The sequence below is a fragment of the Procambarus clarkii genome, chromosome 44 (genome assembly GCF_040958095.1).
Source record: "Procambarus clarkii isolate CNS0578487 chromosome 44, FALCON_Pclarkii_2.0, whole genome shotgun sequence".
NCBI classification, from domain to species: Eukaryota; Metazoa; Arthropoda; class Malacostraca; order Decapoda; family Cambaridae; genus Procambarus; species Procambarus clarkii.
This window is the reverse complement of record NC_091193.1, coordinates 26,619,386-26,639,385: the sequence shown is the minus strand read 5'-3', so window position 1 is coordinate 26,639,385 and position 20,000 is coordinate 26,619,386. Positions and strand designations below refer to the sequence as shown.

The 20,000-nt window shown below is 42.8% G+C and overlaps 1 protein-coding gene and 1 long non-coding RNA gene across 3 annotated transcripts in view; both read right to left on the bottom strand.

Moving 5' to 3' along the window:
- The window catches only part of LOC123753213 (uncharacterized), a gene marked incomplete in the record, with an annotated part of 72,143 nt that extends 66,892 nt beyond the window's left edge, over positions 1-5,251 (bottom strand). The window contains 1 exon segment of the mRNA XM_069300859.1: positions 4,975-5,251.
- Positions 5,252-5,994: 743 nt separating this feature from the next.
- LOC123748139 (uncharacterized) overlaps positions 5,995-20,000 on the bottom strand; it is a 20,351-nt gene continuing 6,345 nt past the window's right edge. For both annotated transcript variants that reach the window (XR_011222043.1, XR_011222042.1), the window contains exon 4: positions 5,995-10,786. This is a non-coding gene — a long non-coding RNA (uncharacterized lncRNA). The remainder of the gene's footprint in view (positions 10,787-20,000) is intronic.

Sequence of the window (20,000 nt, the reverse complement as noted above, 5' to 3'; positions counted from 1 at the left end):
ATGGAAGGCGGCTAATGTGGTCCCAATATACAAAAAGGGTGACAGACAAGAGGCACTGAACTACAGGCCAGTGTCCTTAACTTGTATACCATGCAAAGTGATGGAGAAGATCGTGAGAAAAAATCTAGTAACACATCTGGAGAGAAGGGACTTCGTGACAAATCGCCAACATGGGTTCAGGGAGGGTAAATCTTGCCATACTGGCTTAATAGAATTCTACGATCAGATGACAAAGATTAAGCAAGAAAGAGAAGGCTGGGCAGACTGCATTTTCTTGGATTGTCGGAAAGCCTTTGATACAGTCCCCCATAAGAGGCTGGTACATAAGCTGGAGAGACAGGCAGGTATAGCTGGTAAGGTGCTCCAGTGGATAAGGGAATACCTGAGCAATAGGAAGCAGAGAGTTATGGTGAGGGGTGAGACCTCAGATAGGCGTGAAGTCACCAGTGGAGTCCCACAGGGCTCTGTACTCGGTCCTATCCTGTTTCTGATATACGTAAATGATCTCCCAGAGGGTATAGACTCATTCCTCTCAATGTTTGCTAACGATGCCAAAATTATGAGAAGGATTAAGACAGAGGACTGCTTGAGGCTTCAAGAAGACCTAGACAAACTAAAGGAATGGTGGAACAAATGGCTGTTAGAGTTTAACCCAAGCAAATGTAATGTAATGAAGAGCAGGAGGTGTAGGGAGCAGGAGGCCAGTTACAAGGTATCATTTGCGAGATGAAATCCTGCAAGAGTCAGAGAGAGAGAGAAAGACCTGGGGGTTGATATCACGCCAGACGTGTCCCCTGAAGCTCATATGAAGAGGATAATATCAGCGGCATATGCCAGGTTGGCTAACATAAGAACGGCCTTTAGAAACTTGTGTAAGGAATCTTTCAGAACATTATATACCACATATGTCAGACCAATCCTGGAGTATGAGGCTCCAGCATGGAGTCCATATTTAGTCAAGCATAAGACTAAACTGGAAAAGGTTCAAAGGTTTGCCACCAGACTAGTACCAGAACTGATGGGGTATGAGCTACGAGGAGAGACTACAGGAATTAAACCTCACGTCACTGGGAGACAGAAGAGTTAGAGGGGACATGATCACCACATACAAGATTCTCAGAGGAATTGATAGGGTAAAGACAGACTTTTTAACACAAGGGGCACACGCACTAGGGGACACAAGTGGAAATTGAGTGCCCAAATGAGCCATAGAGACGTTAGAAAGAATTTTTTCAGTGTCAGTGTAGTAGACAAATGGAATGCATTAGGCAGTGATGTGGTGGAGGCTGACACCATACACAGCTTCAAGTGTAGATATGATAGAGCCCAATAGGCTCAGGAACCTGTACACCTGTTGATTGACGGTTGAGAGACGGGACCAAAGAGCCAGAGATCAGCCCCCGCAAGCACAATTAGTAAGTACAATTAGGTAAGTACACACACACACACACACACACACACACACACACACACACACACACACACACACACACACACACACACACACAGCACCTTTGGAAATGAGTGATCACAGTCTTTGAGTTCCTGGTAGAGCTAGGATTTATTTCCCCAAAAAAAGAACTGGGAAACAAAAGGCTGGCGTACCGAAATGGGGAATTATGAGGGGATGAGAAGTTTCCTAAGGGAAATACCTTGGGATAAAGACCTCAGAGCTAAGTCTGTACAAGACATGATGGACTATGTCACCCGAAAGTGTCAGGAAGCTGTAAACAGGTTTATCCCTGTTTACAGCTTTCTCTCTATCAATTCTCTCTATGAGGAGAGACTACGGGTACTAAACCTCTAGTCGCTGGAAGACAGAAGAGTTACAGGGGACATGATCACCGCATACAAGATTCTCAGAGGAATTGATAGGGTAGATAAAGACAGTTTATTTAACACAAGGGGCACACGCACTAGGGAACACAGGTGGAAACTGAGTGCGCAAATGAGCCACAGAGATATTTGAAAAAAAAACTTATTTTAGTGTTTTAGAGTAGTTAACAGGTGGAATGCATTAGAAAGTGATGTGGTGGAGGCTGACTCCATACACAGTTTCAAATGTATGGAGATTCAAATGATAGAGCCTAATAGGCTTAGGAATCTGTACACCGGTTGATTGATAGTTGAGAGGCGGGACCAAGGAACCGAAGCTCAACCCCCGCAAGTAAAATTAGGTGAGCACACACCTGTAAAGGGCATATGAACACAGGAGCAGACGCCGCCTCTGGCAGCCGCTGAGGGGGGGGGGGGGGGTGAGGAGACTACTCCACCGTGTATATACATATATGTGTGTGGGTACAGATGGTGTGGCCACATATGTGTGTGGGTACAGATGGTGTGGCCACATGTGTGTGTGGGTACAGATGGTGTGGCCACATGTGTGTGTGTGTGGGTACAGATAGTCTGGCCACATGTGTGTGTGGGTACAGATGGTGTGGCTACATGTGTGTGTGTGTGGGTACAGATAGTCTGGCCACATGTGTGTGTGGGTACAGATGGTGTGGCCACATGTGTGTGTGTGTACAGATCGTCTGGCCACATGTGTGTGTGGGTACAGATAGTCTGGCCACATGTGTGTGTGGGTACAGATAGTCTGGCCACATGTGTGTGTGTGTGGGTACAGATGGTGTGGCCACATGTGTGTGTGTGGGTACAGATAGTCTGGCCACATGTGTGTGTGTGGGTACAGATAGTCTGGCCACATGTGTGTGTGGGTACAGATGGTGTGGCCACATGTGTGTGTGTGGGTACAGATAGTCTGGCCACATGTGTGTGTGGGTACAGATGGTGTGGCCACATGTGTGTGTGTGGGTACAGATGGTCTGGCCACATGTGTGAGTGGGTACAGATGGTGTGGCCACATGTGTGTGGGTACAGATGGTGTGGCCACATGTGTGAGTGGGTACAGATGGTGTGGCCACATGTGTGTGTGGGTACAGATAGTCTGGCCACATGTGTGTGTGGGTACAGATGGTGTGGCCACATGTGTGTGTGGGTACAGATAGTCTGGCCACATGTGTGAGTGGGTACAGATGGTGTGGCCACATGTGTGTGTGGGTACAGATAGTCTGGCCACATGTGTGTGTGGGTACAGATGGTGTGGCCACATGTGTGTGTGGGTACAGATAGTCTGGCCACATGTGTGTGTGGGTACAGATAGTCTGGCCACATGTGTGTGTGGGTACAGATAGTCTGGCCACATGTGTGTGTGGGCACAGATAGTCTGGCCACATGTGTGTGTGGGTACAGATGGTCTGGCCACATATGTGTGTGTGGGTACAGATAGTCTGGCCACATGTGTGTGTGGGTACAGATGGTCTGGCCACATGTGTGTGTGGGTACAGATAGTCTGGCCACATGTGTGTGTGGGTACAGATGGTCTGGCCACATATGTGTGTGTGGGTACAGATAGTCTGGCCACATGTGTGTGTGGGTACAGATGGTCTGGCCACATGTGTGTGTGGGTACAGATGGTCTGGCCACATGTGTGTGTGGGTACAGATGGTCTGGCCACATGTGTGTGTGGGTACAGATAGTCTGGCCACATGTGTGTGTGGGTACAGACGGTTCTTGATCAATGACCTTTTCTGGATCTATATATTTCTGATTATATCTCCTGAGACGCTCCAAACTGACCCATTATACTCCAACACACAGCTCCCATTTCCTTAACTCCTGCTGGATCTCCACAACACACCATCTCCTGGTGGACCTCCACAACACACCACCTCCTGGTGGACCTCCACAACACACCACCTCCTGGTGGACCTCCACAACACACCATCTCCTGCAGGACCTCCACAACACACTATCTCCTGGTGGACCTCCACAACACACCATCTCCTGCAGGACCTCCACAACACACCATCTCCTGGTGGACCTCCACAACACACCATCTCCTAGTGGACCTCCACAACACACCATCTCCTGGTGGACCTCCACAACACACCATCTCCTGGTGGACCTCCACAACACACCATCTCCTGGTGGACCTCCACAACACACCATCTCCTGGTGGACCTCCACAACACACCATCTCCTGGTGGACCTCCACAACACACCATCTCCTGGTGGACCTCCACAACACACCATCTCCTGGTGGACCTCCACAACACACCATCTCCTGGTGGACCTCCACAACACACCATCTCCTAGTGGACCTCCACAACACACCATCTCCTGGTGGACCTCCACAACACACCATCTCCTGGTGGACCTCCACAACACACCATCTCCTGGTGGACCTCCACAACACACCATCTCCTGGTGGACCTCCACAACACACCATCTCCTGGTGGACCTCCACAACACACTATCTCCTGGTGGACCTCCACAACACACCATCTCCTGGTGGACCTCCACAACACACTATCTCCTGGTGGACCTCCACAACACACCATCTCCTGCAGGACCTCCACAACACACCATCTCCTGGTGGACCTCCACAACACACCATCTCCTGGTGGACCTCCACAACACACCATCTCCTGCAGGACCTCCACAACACACCGTCTCCTGGTGGACCTCCACAACACACCATCTCCTGGTGGACCTCCACAACACACCATCTCCTGGTGGACCTCCACAACACACCATCTCCTGGTGGACCTCCACAACACACCATCTCCTGGTGGACCTCCACAACACACTATCTCCTGGTGGACCTCCAGAACACACCATCTCCTGGTGGACCTCCACAACAAGCAACTAAAGCTGACATACAAAGTTTTGTATAACGCACGAAACAAACGGGCAATAATTGCAGATGCATCTATAATTATATATAATTATCATTATATAACGAGTACCCACATCTGTCTGTAGTATGTATATCTTAATTTTATTACGTGTGTCTGCCTACCTTAATTATATTAAGAATTATAAGAATCTAGGTCAGGGAGATCTCCCCGGGAACCCGAAGATCCCAGATGTAATGGAGAACGACGACGACTCTGCAACACTTTCACTCACCTTTCTCTGGAAGGTCTCCTGGTGGGGGCGGTGTCGAAGCTGCAGAGTCACTAACAGGTGTTGGGAGTGTCTGGTGAGGGTCCTGGCGAGTGCGTGGGCGAGGGATGCGGGGAGCCGTGTAGTGCCGTGGTGAGGAGGTGCCTGTGGACTAAGGGGTGGCACTCTTGTACAGCCCCCCGGCGCCGCCCGCCACTCTCCGACCGGCAGCCATCGATCCGTGGTCGCCAGGAGACGGGCCAGCGATGGTGTCAACACTCTTAGATCAGCTCTTCTAAACTCTTGTAACTACTCTCTAACTGGCGTAGTTTGCTGGTCACGCCGATAACGTAGTTGCTACGCTTGTTTATTCGTCAGTTGAGTGAGCCTAGCATGGCGCCGGATGTTGGCTTGGCCGGAGGTAATTGTGGGCTCAGGCGCCGCCTCGGGTCATTACGTTACGGCTTGAAGTCTTTACGTAAGCTTGTGTGTGTGTGTTGGTGGTGGCTGCTTTAAACTATAATATGCAAAATTAATCAAATATGCATTAAAACTGATCATTAATCTAGTGGAGCATATATAAATGTATTATCCAGATATTCCTAATGCAGTCCAGTCATGGAGTGAAGAAGAGAAAACGGAGATGAAAGAGACCAAAGAAAATTTGTTTTAACGCGAGACTAATATAACTGATCCGTATTTATATTTAATGGTGACACTGACTACTGGCCGTGTTTGTTTGTTTCTTTGTTTGTTTGTTTATTTGTTTGTGTGTTTGTTTCTTTGTTAATTTAATTTATTTATTTATATACAAGAAGGTACACTGGGGATTAACAGAGAACATAGAAATTGAGTTGATTTTACATTCCTGTAAAGCCACTAGCACGCATAGCGTTTCGGGCAAATCCTTAAACTAACAGATAATTTTAGACAATTCACAGCAAAATTGACAAAAATATGTTTACAGGTACTCTACAGCTTTACTATACAGGTACAGATAATTTTAAGTAGAATAATTACAGCAAATCGTCAGAAATGTTTAGATCGAGGAACATGCAAGAACTTTTGACACAAAATTCAATTTCTTTCTTTATTATGCACCCCATACCCATCCCGTGGGTTACAGAGGCACATAATCGGTTCAGGAACTGAACCCTCTAGTTCGTTTAGCTAAGCAAATAAAAAATTTTGACGCTAGTTACAAAATTATTAATGTTATATATACGTGTACACATTCTCATACATACATGTACATATATATATACGTATACATATATACATACACATATATATTCAATCACCCACACAAGTACACACATCAATAATCTTTTGTGTCACAAGTGATTCAACAAGAGGCTCACAACAGTCACTATACAAGGCACTTTACATCTATGGTGAGTCACACAGTTACTAGTCTTGCTCCACACCCACCCAACTGGGCGGCAGCTTTACAGTCATGTGCTCCACACCCACCCAACTGGGCGGCAGCTTTACAGTCATGTGCTCCACACCCACCCAACTGGGCGGCAGCTTTACAGTCATGTGCTCCACACCCACCCAACTGGGCGGCAGCTTTACAGTCATGTGCTCCACATCCACCCAACTGGGCGGCAGCTTTACAGTCATGTGCTCCACACCCACCCAACTGGGCGGCAGCTTTACAGTCATGTGCTCCACACCCACCCAACTGGGCGGCAGCTTTACAGTCATGTGCTCCACACCCACCCAACTGGGCGGCAGCTTTACAGTCATGTGCTCCACACCCACCCAACTGGGCGGCAGCTTTAGTCAGGTGCTCCACACCCACCCAACTGGGCGGCAGCTTTACAGTCATGTGCTCCACACCCACCCAACTGGGCGGCAGCTTTACAGTCATGTGCTCCACACCCACCCAACTGGGCGGCAGCTTTACAGTCATGTGCTCCACACCCACCCAACTGGGCGGCAGCTTTACAGTCATGTGCTCCACACCCACCCAACTGGGCGGCAGCTTTACAGTCATGTGCTCCACACCCACCCAACTGGGCGGCAGCTTTACAGTCATGTGCTCCACACCCACCCAACTGGGCGGCAGCTTTACAGTCATGTTCTCCACCCCCACCCAACTGGGCGGCAGCTTTACAGTCATGTGCATGCATTACCTACAGTAAGCCAATATTGAATACTTGGCTAAGAGTCCCGGCAGCACATCATTATGAATGAAGAACTTACACATTTCTTGGACACCATTGATGGTGTTATCTCTAAATTCCGCGATTTTGTTCAAATTCATTATATAATGACGCAAAGTATGCCAATAGTTCTGCTGACAGAGTTTACATTTAGTCAAATCTACATCAGCAGATGTTACAAACTCCCAGAGGTACTTGTAGCCGAGCCTAAGCCTAGCAGTGGAAACATCTAGAAGTCTGCTGACATTATTGGATGACCCATAGACGTGCGGTACTTCCTGCATAATAGAATGATGATAGATGGAGTAACTGGTGTGAATTTCACTTTGCCTCGAGTCTCTGAAATTTAGTTGATGTTTCTGGGATATTGCTGCCCTCAGGCTGCTCAGAGGCAGTCTAAGTTGGTAATCAATTTCCTCTTTACGAGCAAAAGTCTTGGCCAACTCATCAGTTCTATCATGCATTCGGAGACCAATATGGGAAGGAATCCACAGGAGACAAACTGTGACTCCATCATTGTTTATTTCACCATATCTGTGTCTAGCTTCAGACACAAGCACGTCACAGTTATGCCTTGGGGAGCTGAGGGCAGTCAAGGATGACAAGGAGTCACTTACAATTAGCGTGTCAACAAAAGCAGATTAGAATAATACACAATAATAACAGTACACAACAATGGAATTATTACTAGGTACATTAGGACAACATTCCAGGGTTATACATTGGTTCACTGAAGCACAATATGAGGAGCATTTCAAGGAATAATGCAGCGAGATATGTACTCGATACAACAACCATGATATCAGATGATATCCAAGATTACAATGGTCAAGCAACATGGCTTAGGCACAAATATTGGGGGATTAGGTAGCACTAGGTACAGTGTGAGATAAAGCACCAGGTAGAAAACTATAAAGATGAAATAAGGTACTTTTTAGTTTTATTTTTGAATAAGGCAAAAGTTGGACAGCTTTTCAAATAAAATAAAATAAAAAGTTTATTCAGGTAAAAGTTCATACATTGAGGATTAGTTACAAACATAATGTTGGACTTATAAATAGAGCTAGTAAATACAATACCTAAAGCCACTAGTACGCATAGCGTTTCAATTCATTAGGGAGTGAGTTCTATAGACTAGGTCTCTTTATTTGCATAGAGTATTTACACAGAATAAGTTTGACTCTGGGGATATTAAAAAGAGATATTTATGTCTGGTGTGGTGAGTATGTGTTCTATTACATCTGTCCAGGAAGAGTTTCAGAACAGGGTTTGCACTTAAGAAAAGGGTTTTATAAATGTAACTGACACAAGAGAATGTGTGGAGTGAATTTATGTTTAGCATGTTTAGGGATTTAAACAAGGGAGCTGTGTGCTGTCTGAAAGCAGAGTTTGTTATTGTCCTGATAGCAGATTTTTGCTGAGTGATGATGTGCTTGAGGTGGTTTGCAGAGGTTGAACCCCAAGCACAGATACCATAAGTAAGATAGGGATAGATAAGTGCATAATAGAGAGAGGAGAGCAGAGTAGGGTACATAATATCTGATCTTAGAGAGTATACCAACTGTTTTTTTAACCTTTTTAGTTATGTGTTGCATGTGGGTGCTGAAGTTGAGTTTCTTGTCTAAGAACAGGCCAAGGAACTTTCCATCGTTTTATTGCTAATGTTAACATTATCTATCTGAAACAGAATTGCATTTGTTGATTTGCTTCCAAATAAGATGTTGTAGGTCTTTTCTATGTTCAGTGTGAGTTTGTTGGTTGACATCCACAAGTGGACTTTTTTTAATTCATTGTTTACAACATTATTTAATATGAGTGGGTTGGAGTCTGAGTAGATGAGAGTAGTATCATCAGCAAACAATATAGGTTTAAGCACGTTATAGACATTAGGCAGATCATTGATGTATATAAGAAACAGGAGAGGTCCTAGGATGCTGCCCTGTGGCATCCCTACAGTTAATGCTAGAGTAGGAGAGGTTACGTCATTGATGGCCACATATTGGTGTCTGTCACTAAGATAGGATCGGATATAGTTCAGAACAAGGCCACGGTTTCCATAATGGTGGAATGGTAAGAGGTAATTATAGTTAACAGTATCAAAAGCCTTTCTCAGGTTAATGAAGAGTCCAATCGGAAACTCACATTTGTCAAGGGCTGGGTAGATTACATCAAGCAGACTAACAATCGCGTCATTGGTATTTGGGGAGAGGAAGCCCATGACTGGTAAAGTGTCCTCTTGTTCCTACTTATGAGTTTTTCAATCAGCATATTCAACTACAGTGCTATAACGTATGTTTACGAACACTTATTTGGGTGATAAGACTCAAAGAGATTAGTGTTTCTAATACGCTTAGAGATTAACGTATATGGAGAATAATGGGAAGCTGCCCTTTCAGTCATGGAAAAGCGCGCAGGCTTCCACACTACAGTCTACACTAAGGAAACAAACATAGGAATGTGCCTCAATGCCAACAGTGACTGCCTAGACAGGTACAAGAGGAGTGTTGTCAACGCTTACGTCGACTGTGCTCTCAGCCACAGCTCATATTGGAAGCAAGTCAATGAAGAACTCTGTAGGGTAAGGCAGGTCCTAGTCAACAACGGCTTCTCTTGGGCTATTTTCATGCACAAAACCTGGTTCCTGAATGATAATTCTGAGGTGAAACTCTTTCTTGATGATTGTAATGACCTTAGTGTGTTACTCCCTCTCTATAGTGCCTCCATCACCCTAGTGTGTTACTCCCTCTCTATAGTGCCTCCATCACCCTAGTGTGTTACTCCCTCTCTATAGTGCCTCCGTCATCCTTGTGTGTTACTCCCTCTCTATAGTGCCTCCATCACCCTAGTGTGTTACTCCCTCTCTATAGTGCCTCCATCACCCTTGTGTGTTACTCCCTCTCTATAGTGCCTCCATCACCCTAGTGTGTTACTCCCTCTCTATAGTGCCTCCATCATCCTTGTGTGTTACTCCCTCTCTATAGTGCCTCCATCACCCTAGTGTGTTACTCCCTCTCTATAGTGCCTCCATCACCCTAGTGTGTTACTCCCTCCCTATAGTGCCTCCATCACCCTAGTGTGTTACTCCCTCTCTATAGTGCCTCCATCACCCTAGTGTGTTACTCCCTCTCTATAGTGCCTCTATCACCTTTGTGTGCTACTCCTTCTCTATAGTGCCTCCATCACCCTAGTGTGTTACTCCCTCTCTATAGTGCCTCCATCACCCTAGTGTGTTACTCCCTCTCTATAGTGCCTCCATCACCCTAGTGTGTTACTCCTCTATAGTGCCTCCATCACCCTAGTGTGTTACTCCTTCTCTATAGTGCCTCTATCACCTTTGTGTGCTACTCCTTCTCTATAGTGTTCTGTTTACCTGTTTATATAGAAGATTATATATCAGGTATAAAAGAATATGCAATAATTTTCATTAAGAGCGGTCATGTTAAATGTGAGCTACGGCGTGAGTGAGAAGCACTCTGGTTGTTCCGTGAGAGGGACTCTGACCCGAGTAGGGGGGGTAGATATAGCCTCAGCTACTCTATCCCTTTGAGATGTATTTCTTTCTTGTCTCAATAAACATACTTGAACTTGAACTGACCTGAGTCTAGCAGGAGGTCCTTCCACAGTGGTTAGTGTCGGCGTGATTAGGCAAGACTGCCACATCCTCCCTGTGTATTTAATTCATTAATATAGAGAAATTAATGTTATTACTCAGTAATTGTATTTAATAACTTCCTTTGTTTAGTACCTATGTTAATTAATATAATTTATGAGCAAAGATTCAATCTTTTTACTTGGCCAAGTACTTATGATTTGGCTTTGTTAATTGACCATGATAACTAGTTGATCTGTCAATTTCATGACTCAGATCAAGATGTTATCATGCTGTTCGGGATTGCCACAGCCTCCCTTTGTTTTTTAAATCATTAATTTAGAGAAATCCTTAGTACTATTCAGTATTGTATTTAATAATTAACCTTGTTCATGTAACTATGTAATTTAACATCATTGGAGAATAAAGATTCAGTCCCTTGAGTGGGCCACGTGCATAGGAGTTAACTTTGCTAATTAGGCTTGTTAAAGGTTGATGAGAGTCAGTGAGGGCAGCTCTGTAGGCTTGAGTAGCTCGCTTGAACCCATGTCAACTGTCAAGGGCAGTGTGGTGTTGGCGGCGACTGAGGGCGCGGGGACCGCTCCCAGCACTAGAAAACATCTTGGCAGGGAGAGTGCAGATATTTTAAGGTAAAGTTGTTATTTGAAGTGCAGTTCATTATTTAGTACTCATAACATTACCTCAAGAGTTAGCAACATTAGATAGGATTGCATTTCATAATTTTGTGTCAATAAACGATTTGAATTATTTTATGATGTTCAGCCAATTCTCTTCTCAATTATTATTTCTGAGTCCATGATCCTAAATTGTTATTGTCAATTTCATGTGGTCCCACAAGCACTCTCATTATTTTAAACATTACCTCTTAAATCTCCCAAAACTCTCCAGTATGAAATAGTTTAACATAACAGCCTGTGAGTGACTACATCACGGGAAGAGATCTCTCCCGCTCTCAGTAGTGACAATTACCAAAACCTTTGGTGGTTGTAAATATAAACAAGTCTACATCAAGCCTAAAGTCTTATCACAAGGAGGCGCTGGTCCCCCCATAAACCACCCAGGTGTTCCACTAATTAGTAGTTACCAAATGTTTAATATGATAATACTGTTGTAGTAAGTAATGTAATGGTGTTACCATTGGTTCCCCGCCAGACTACTACTACTGACCCTTACACCCGTGGCGTTAATGCTCACTATCACCACCTTACACTCAACTGGAAATAATGTTGATATTGTATAACGAAATATGCCTAAGAACTCCAGTGTATAACCCCTTGGGTTACTGTGGTAACAGGAAGGTGGTGTTACAATGGTACCTCCATCACCCTTGTGTGTTACCCCCTCTCTATAGTATTTCCATCACCTTAGTGTGTTACTCCCTCACCCAAGTGAGCTTCCCCCCCCCCCCTCTCTATAGTGTCCCCTTCACATTAGTGTCACTCCCTCTGCATACTGTCTCTATCACCCTAGCGTGTTACTCCCTCTCTAGAGCCTCTTTATCACCCTAAACTCCTCTGTTGTCTGTTCCAACTTTTTGCAGTTGGGCGATAAATATTGTTGTGTTTGTGAGGCCGCCGCCGCCGCCAGGCCCCGAGCGGTGCCAGGCCCCGAGCGACGCCAGGCCCCGAGCGGCGCCAGGCCCCGAGCGGCGCCAGGCCCCGAGCGGCGCCAGGCCCCGAGCGGCGCCAGGCCCCCGAGCGGCGCCAGGCCCCGAGCGGCGCCAGAACCCGAGCGGCGCCAGGCCCCGAGCGGCGCCAGGCCCCGAGCGGCGCCAGGCCCCGAGCGGCGCCAGGCCCCGAGCGGCGCCAGGCCCCGAGCGGCGCCAGGCCCCGAGCGGCGCCAGACCCCGAGCGGCGCCAGCGGCTCATGTACAAAGCTCCCCAATGAATTATATACGAATTTCTTGTGTAAAGAACAGCAGGAATTTATGTGTAAATGAAAGGAAGATTAGCGTAGTGATTTTGTCGCTTGTTTTACCATCATTGTGTTGGGTCTTATCATTCCTCCGGGGAGATAAATGGTGGGGGGGGGGTAAGGGGGAGGGGGGAGAGGTGAGAGATGAGAAGGGCAGGAGGAGGGAGGAAAGAAGTGAGGGAGGAAGCAGATGAAAATACGCTGTCGCCATGTGTCACTATACAAGGTTGGTCATGTTTTGTTACCATATATATATATATATTGTGACGATAATCTCCTCCAAGAGATTGAGCCTGCTCTTCCCTCCAAAAGACGTCGATATAAACATCTATATAAAACAAGTATAGAAGAAAAATCCAACAACGACAACACCAGCAAGGTTTGCCAGAGCGCAAAACGTATGCAGCCAGGAACACCTGCTCCACCTCAAACCGCCAAACTACCTGTCTTGTCGCCGGCTCCTCGCTGATTGGCTGCGAGTCTAGCTGCAACTGCACTCCACCCACCATACTACTTGATGTCTGGGGCCGCCACGACCTCAGTCTTCAGAATATTCAGTGCTTTCATACGGTTAACACGTCTTCTTGGTGGACTAAGCTGTGGCTTACGTGTACTAAGAGAGGTGATAGCTTAAAAGCCAATATTCCTGCACCTCTCATTTTATTGTATATTGCACAGCTTGTTATTGCTCACTTGTCTTAACGTAACTTTTCATTTTGTCATTTCATTATTCTTATTATTTTGATTGATTGATTTTATTATACGAATTTGTATGTCCATTTTATTCATGTTTTGCTTTCTTTAACGTAATTAAAATTCCATTGTTAAAATTTACTTGTGTTTTGTGTGTCTTCTCCTTACCTTACCACAGACGAAGTTCCAGAATTTCTATTTTATTTTTTATTCTATGTGACGAGGCCATACCCCTAGCTTTGAACAGCCGAACACCAACGCGTTACCGTCACAATATATATATATATATATATATATATATATATATATATATATATATATATATATATATATATATGTATATATATATATATATATATATATATATATATATATGTATATATATATATATATATATATATATATATATATATGTATATATATATATATATATATGTATATATATATATATATATATATATATATATATATATATATATGTATATATATATATATATATATATATATATATATATATATATATATATATGTATATATATATATATATATATATATATATGTATATATATATATATATATATATATATATATATATATATGTATATATATATATATATATATATATATATATATATATATATATATATATATATATATATGTCGTACCTAGTAGCCAGAAACGCACTTCTCAGCCTACTATGCAAGGCCCAATTTGCCTAATAAGCCAAGTTTTCATGAATTAATTGTTTTTCGACTACCTAACCTACCTAACCTAACCTAACCTAACTTTTTCGGCTACCTAACCTAACCTAACCTATAAAGATAGGTTAGGTTAGGTTAGGTAGGGTTGGTTAGGTTCGGTCATATATCTACGTTAATTTTAACTCCAATAAAAAAAAATTGACCTCATACATAATAAAATGGGTAGCTTTATCATTTCATAAGAAAAAAATTAGAGAAAATATATTAATTCAGGAAAACTTGGCTTATTAGGCAAATCGGGCCTTGCATAGTAGGGTGAGAAGTGCGTTCTGGCTATATATATATATATATATATATATATATATATATATATATATATACATATATATATACATATATATATATACATATATATATATACATATATATATATATACATATATATATATACATATATATATATATATATATATATATATATATATATATATATATACATATATATATATATATATATATATATATACATATATATATATATATATATATACATATATATATATATATATATATATATATATATACATATATATATATATATGTATATATATATATATATATATATATATATATATATATATATATATGTATATATATATATATATATATATATATATATATATATATATATATATATATATATATATATATATGTCGTACCTAGTAGCCAGAACGCACTTCTAGGCCTACTATGCAAGGACCGATTTGCCTAATAGGCCGAGTGATTTTCTTTATTTTCATTAAATTGTTTCCAATTAGTGTTTTTGAATTATTATTATTATTATATATTATGAACATAATTTATTGACTTAGTTATGATAGTTTAGGATAGGTTAAGATAGGTTAGGTTAGGTTAGGTAGGGTTGGTTAGGTTCGGTCATATATCTACGTTAGTTTTACCTCAAATTTAAACAGATAAACTTATACATAATGAAATGGACAGATTATCATTTCTTAAGAAAAACTCTTGAAAAATATATAAATTCAGGAAAATTTGGCTTATTTGGCAATTCGGGCCTTGCATAGTAGGACAAGTACGACGTTCTGGCTACTAGGTACAACATATATATATATATATATGTCGTACCTAGTAGCCAGAATGCACTTTTCAGCCCACTATGCAAGGCCTAATTTGCCTAATAAGCCAAGTTTTCTTGAATTAATATATTTTCTCTAATTTTTTTCTTATGAAATGATAAAGCTACCCATTTCATTATGTATGAGGTCAATATTTTTTTTTTTGGAGTTAAAATTAATGTAGATATATGACCGAACCTAACCAACCCTACCTAACCTAACCTAACCTATCTTTATAGGTTAGGTTAGGTTTGGTAGCCGAAAAAATTAGGTTAGGTTAGGTAGTCGAAAAACAATTAATTCATGAAAACTTGGCTTATTAGGCAAATCGGGCCTTGCTTATTTGGCTGAGAAGTGCGTTCTGGCTACTAGGTACGACATATATATTTATATATATTTATATATATATGCGAACAAGCCTGAACGGTCTCCAGGCATATATGCAAATAAAAACTCACACCCCAGATGAGACTCGAACCCATACTGCCAGAAGCATTCTGCAACTGATGTACAGGATCCCTTAACCACTCGACCATCACGACCGGAAAAAAGAGAATGGTAGCCGAGGTTAATTCCCCATCCTCCCGCCGGAACTCTGATGGTAATCTTGGGCATGGTATTTTATCAAATAACCTTATTCTTTGGGGCACACGTTTGGCCCACACGTATAGGTTGGGGCACTCAACGGCCACCCTACAACCCATGAATAGGTTGGACGTTTTCAAGGGCCAACCTACTCATGAAAAACTCTCCTGACACAAAGCAGAACGCCTTTAAGGAGACCAACGTCGTCTATGCCTTCAAATGCCCACTTGGGGACTATAAGCCTCAAAGAACTCAGTATATAGGCAAGACAACAACATCTCTTTCCAGGCGATTAACAATGCATAAGCAACAGGGCTCCATTAAGGAACATATAATCTCTTCCCACAACCAGACCATCACCAGAGAAGTCTTAACAAACAACACAGAAATCATCGATAGATACAGCGATAGCAGGCGGCTTGACATCTGCGAGGCACTACACATCAAAAAGTCAACACCAGCAATCAACAGCCAATTAATGCACAACTATATTCTACCCACTTCAAGACTCCGCTCCAATATAGAAGCATAAAGAGGAAGTATGGGCCAATAGGCCCTTTGCAGTTACTTCCATTCTTCCCTCTCATTTATCCAATTTATATCCATTGTTCTGTGTTCTGTCTTGTGTTGGTCAAAAGTTTGTTCACCTCATCCAAGACTGTTGCAACATATCACCTCACCCAAATGCGAGTATATAAGACAAGCTGTTTAGTGTTAGCATAAGTAAAACTCTGTTTAGTGTTTTCAGGTTACAGTTGTGTGTGTGTCAACTAAAGTCTTTGAAAATGTAATAAGTTATTACGAAACGCGTTCAAGCGTCGCGTCAGACTAGAAATAAAAATGAATTTTGGAGAACTGATTTTTCAATTACCATCGACAGTACAAAGAAACATAAGAAATATTGAGAAATTCGTGTTTGAATTATTAATCTTACTTTTTTTGTCATATTTAATAATATATGTTTACAGGAAAGACTGCTACCAATATATATATATATATATATATATATATATATATATATATATATATATATATATATATATATATATATATATATATATATATATATATAACAACTGAAAACTCATTCAGGCTTGTTCGCATATATATATATATATATATATATATATATATATATATATATATATATATATATATATATATATATATATAAATATATATATATATATATATATATATATATATATATATATATATATATATATATATATATATATATATAAATATATATATATATATATATATATATATTATATATATTATATATTTATATATATAAATATTATATATATATATATTATATATATTATATATTTATATATATAAATATTATATATATATATATATATATATATATATATATATATATATATATATATATATATATATATATGCGAACAAGCCTGAATGGTCCCCAGGACATATGCAACTGAAAACTCACACCCCAGAAGTGACTCGAACCCATACTCTCAGAAGCAACGCAACTGGTATGTACAAGACGCCTTAATCCACTTGACCATCACGACCGGACATAATGAGGTGATAGCCGAGGCTATATGAACCACCCCACCGCCGGCACTCGGATAGTTATCTTGGGCATAGCATTTTACCAAATCACCTCATTCTTTGGGGCACACGTGAGGAACACAAATGCGAACAAGCCTGAATGGTCCCCAGGACATATGCAACTGAAAACTCACACCCCAGAAGTGACTCGAACCCATACTCCCAGAAGCAACGCAACTGGTATGTACAAGACGCCTTAATCCACTTGACCATCACGACCGGACATAATGAGGTGATAGCCGAGGCTATATGAACCACCCCACCGCCGGCACTCGGATAGTTATCTTGGGCATAGCATTTTACCAAATCACCTCATTCTTTGGGGCACACGAGTGCCGAGTGCCGGCGGTGGGGTGGTTCATATAGCCTCGGCTATCACCTCATTATGTCCGGTCGTGATGGTCAAGTGGATTAAGGCGTCTTGTACATACCAGTTGCGTTGCTTCTGGGAGTATGGGTTCGAGTCACTTCTGGGGTGTGAGTTTTCAGTTGCATATGTCCTGGGGACCATTCAGGCTTGTTCGCATTTGTGTTCCTCACGTGTTGCCCCAAAGAATGAGGTGATTTGGTAAAATGCTATGCCCAAGATAACTATCCGAGTGCCGGCGGTGGGGTGGTTCATATAGCCTCGGCTATCACCTCATTATGTCCGGTCGTGATGGTCAAGTGGATTAAGGCGTCTTGTACATACCTGTTGCGTTGCTTCTGGGAGTATGGGTTCGAGTCACTTCTGGGGTGTGAGTTTTCAGTTGCATATGTCCTGGGGACCATTCAGGCTTGTTCGCATTTGTGTTCCTCACGTGTTGCCCCAAAGAATGAGGTGATTTGGTAAAATGCTATGCCCAAGATAACTATCCGAGTGCCGGCGGTGGGTGTGGTTCATATAGCCTCGGCTATCACCTCATTATGTCCGGTCGTGATGGTCAAGTGGATTAAGGCGTCTTGTACATACCAGTTGCGTTGCTTCTGGGAGTATGGGTTCGAGTCACTTCTGGGGTGTGAGTTTTCAGTTGCATATGTCCTGGGGACCATTCAGGCTTGTTCGCATTTGTGTTCCTCACGTGTTTGCCCAAAGAATGAGGTGATTTGGTAAAATGCTATGCCCAAGATAACTATCCGTGTGGCCGGCGGTGGGGTGGTTCATATAGCCTCGGCTATCACCTCATTATGTCCGGTCGTGATGGTCAAGTGGGATTAAGGCGTCTTGTACATACCAGTTGCGTTGCTTCTGGGAGTATGGGTTCGAGTCACTTCTGGGGTGTGAGTTTCAGTTGCATATGTCCTGGGGACCATTCAGGCTTGTTCGCATTTGTGTTCCTCACAGTGTTGCCCCAAAGAATGAGGTGATTTGGTAAATGCTATGCCCAAGATAACTATCCGAGTGCCGGCGGTGGGGTGGTTCATATAGCCTCGGCTATCACCTCATTATGTCCGGTCGTGGATGGTCAAGTGGATTAAGGCGTCTTGTACATACCAGTTGCGTTGCTTCTGGGAGTATGAGTTCGAGTCACTTCTGGGGTGTGAGTTTTCAGTTGCATATGTCCTGGGGACCATTCAGGCTTGTTCGCATTTGTGTTCCTCACGTGTTGCCCCAAAGAATGAGGTGATTTGGTAAAATGCTATGCCCAAGATAACTATCCGAGTGCCGGCGGTGGGGTGGTTCATATAGCCTCGGCTATCACCTCATTATGTCCGGTCGTGATGGTCAAGTGGATTAAGGCGTCTTGTACATACCAGTTGCGTTGCTTCTGGGAGTATGGGTTCGAGTCACTTCTGGGGTGTGAGTTTCAGTTGCATATGTCCTGGGGACCATTCAGGCTTGTTCGCATTTGTGTTCCTCACGTGTTGCCCCAAAGAATGAGGTGATTTGGTAAAATGCTATGCCCAAGATAACTATCCGAGTGCCGGCGGTGGGGTGGTTCATATAGCCTCGGCTATCACCTCATTATGTCCGGTCGTGATGGTCAAGTGGATTAAGGCGTCTTGTACATACCAGTTGCGTTGCTTCTGGGAGTATGGGTTCGAGTCACTTCTGGGGTGTGAGTTTTCAGTTGCATATGTCCTGGGGACCATTCAGGCTTGTTCGCATTTGTGTTCCTCACGTGTTGCCCCAAAGAATGAGGTGATTTGGTAAAATGCTATGCCCAAGATAACTATCCGAGTGCCGGCGGTGGGGTGGTTCATATAGCCTCGGCTATCACCTCATTATGTTCCGGTCGTGATGGTCAAGTGGATTAAGGCGTCTTGTACATACCAGTTGCGTTGCTTCTGGGAGTATGGGTTCGAGTCACTTCTGGGGTGTGAGTTTTCAGTTGCATATGTCCTGGGGACCATTCAGGCTTGTTCGCATTTGTGTTCCTCACGTGTTGCCCCAAAGAATGAGGTGATTTGGTAAAATGCTATGCCCAAGATAACTATCCGAGTGCCGGCGGTGGGAGTGGTTCATATAGCCTCGGCTATCACCTCATTATGTCCGGTCGTGATGGTCAAGTGGATTAAGGCGTCTTGTACATACCAGTTGCGTTGCTTCTGGGAGTATGGGTTCGAGTCACTTCTGGGGTGTGAGTTTTCAGTTGCATATGTCCTGGGGACCATTCAGGCTTGTTCGCATTTGTGTTCCTCACGTGTTGCCCAAAGAATGAGGTGATTTG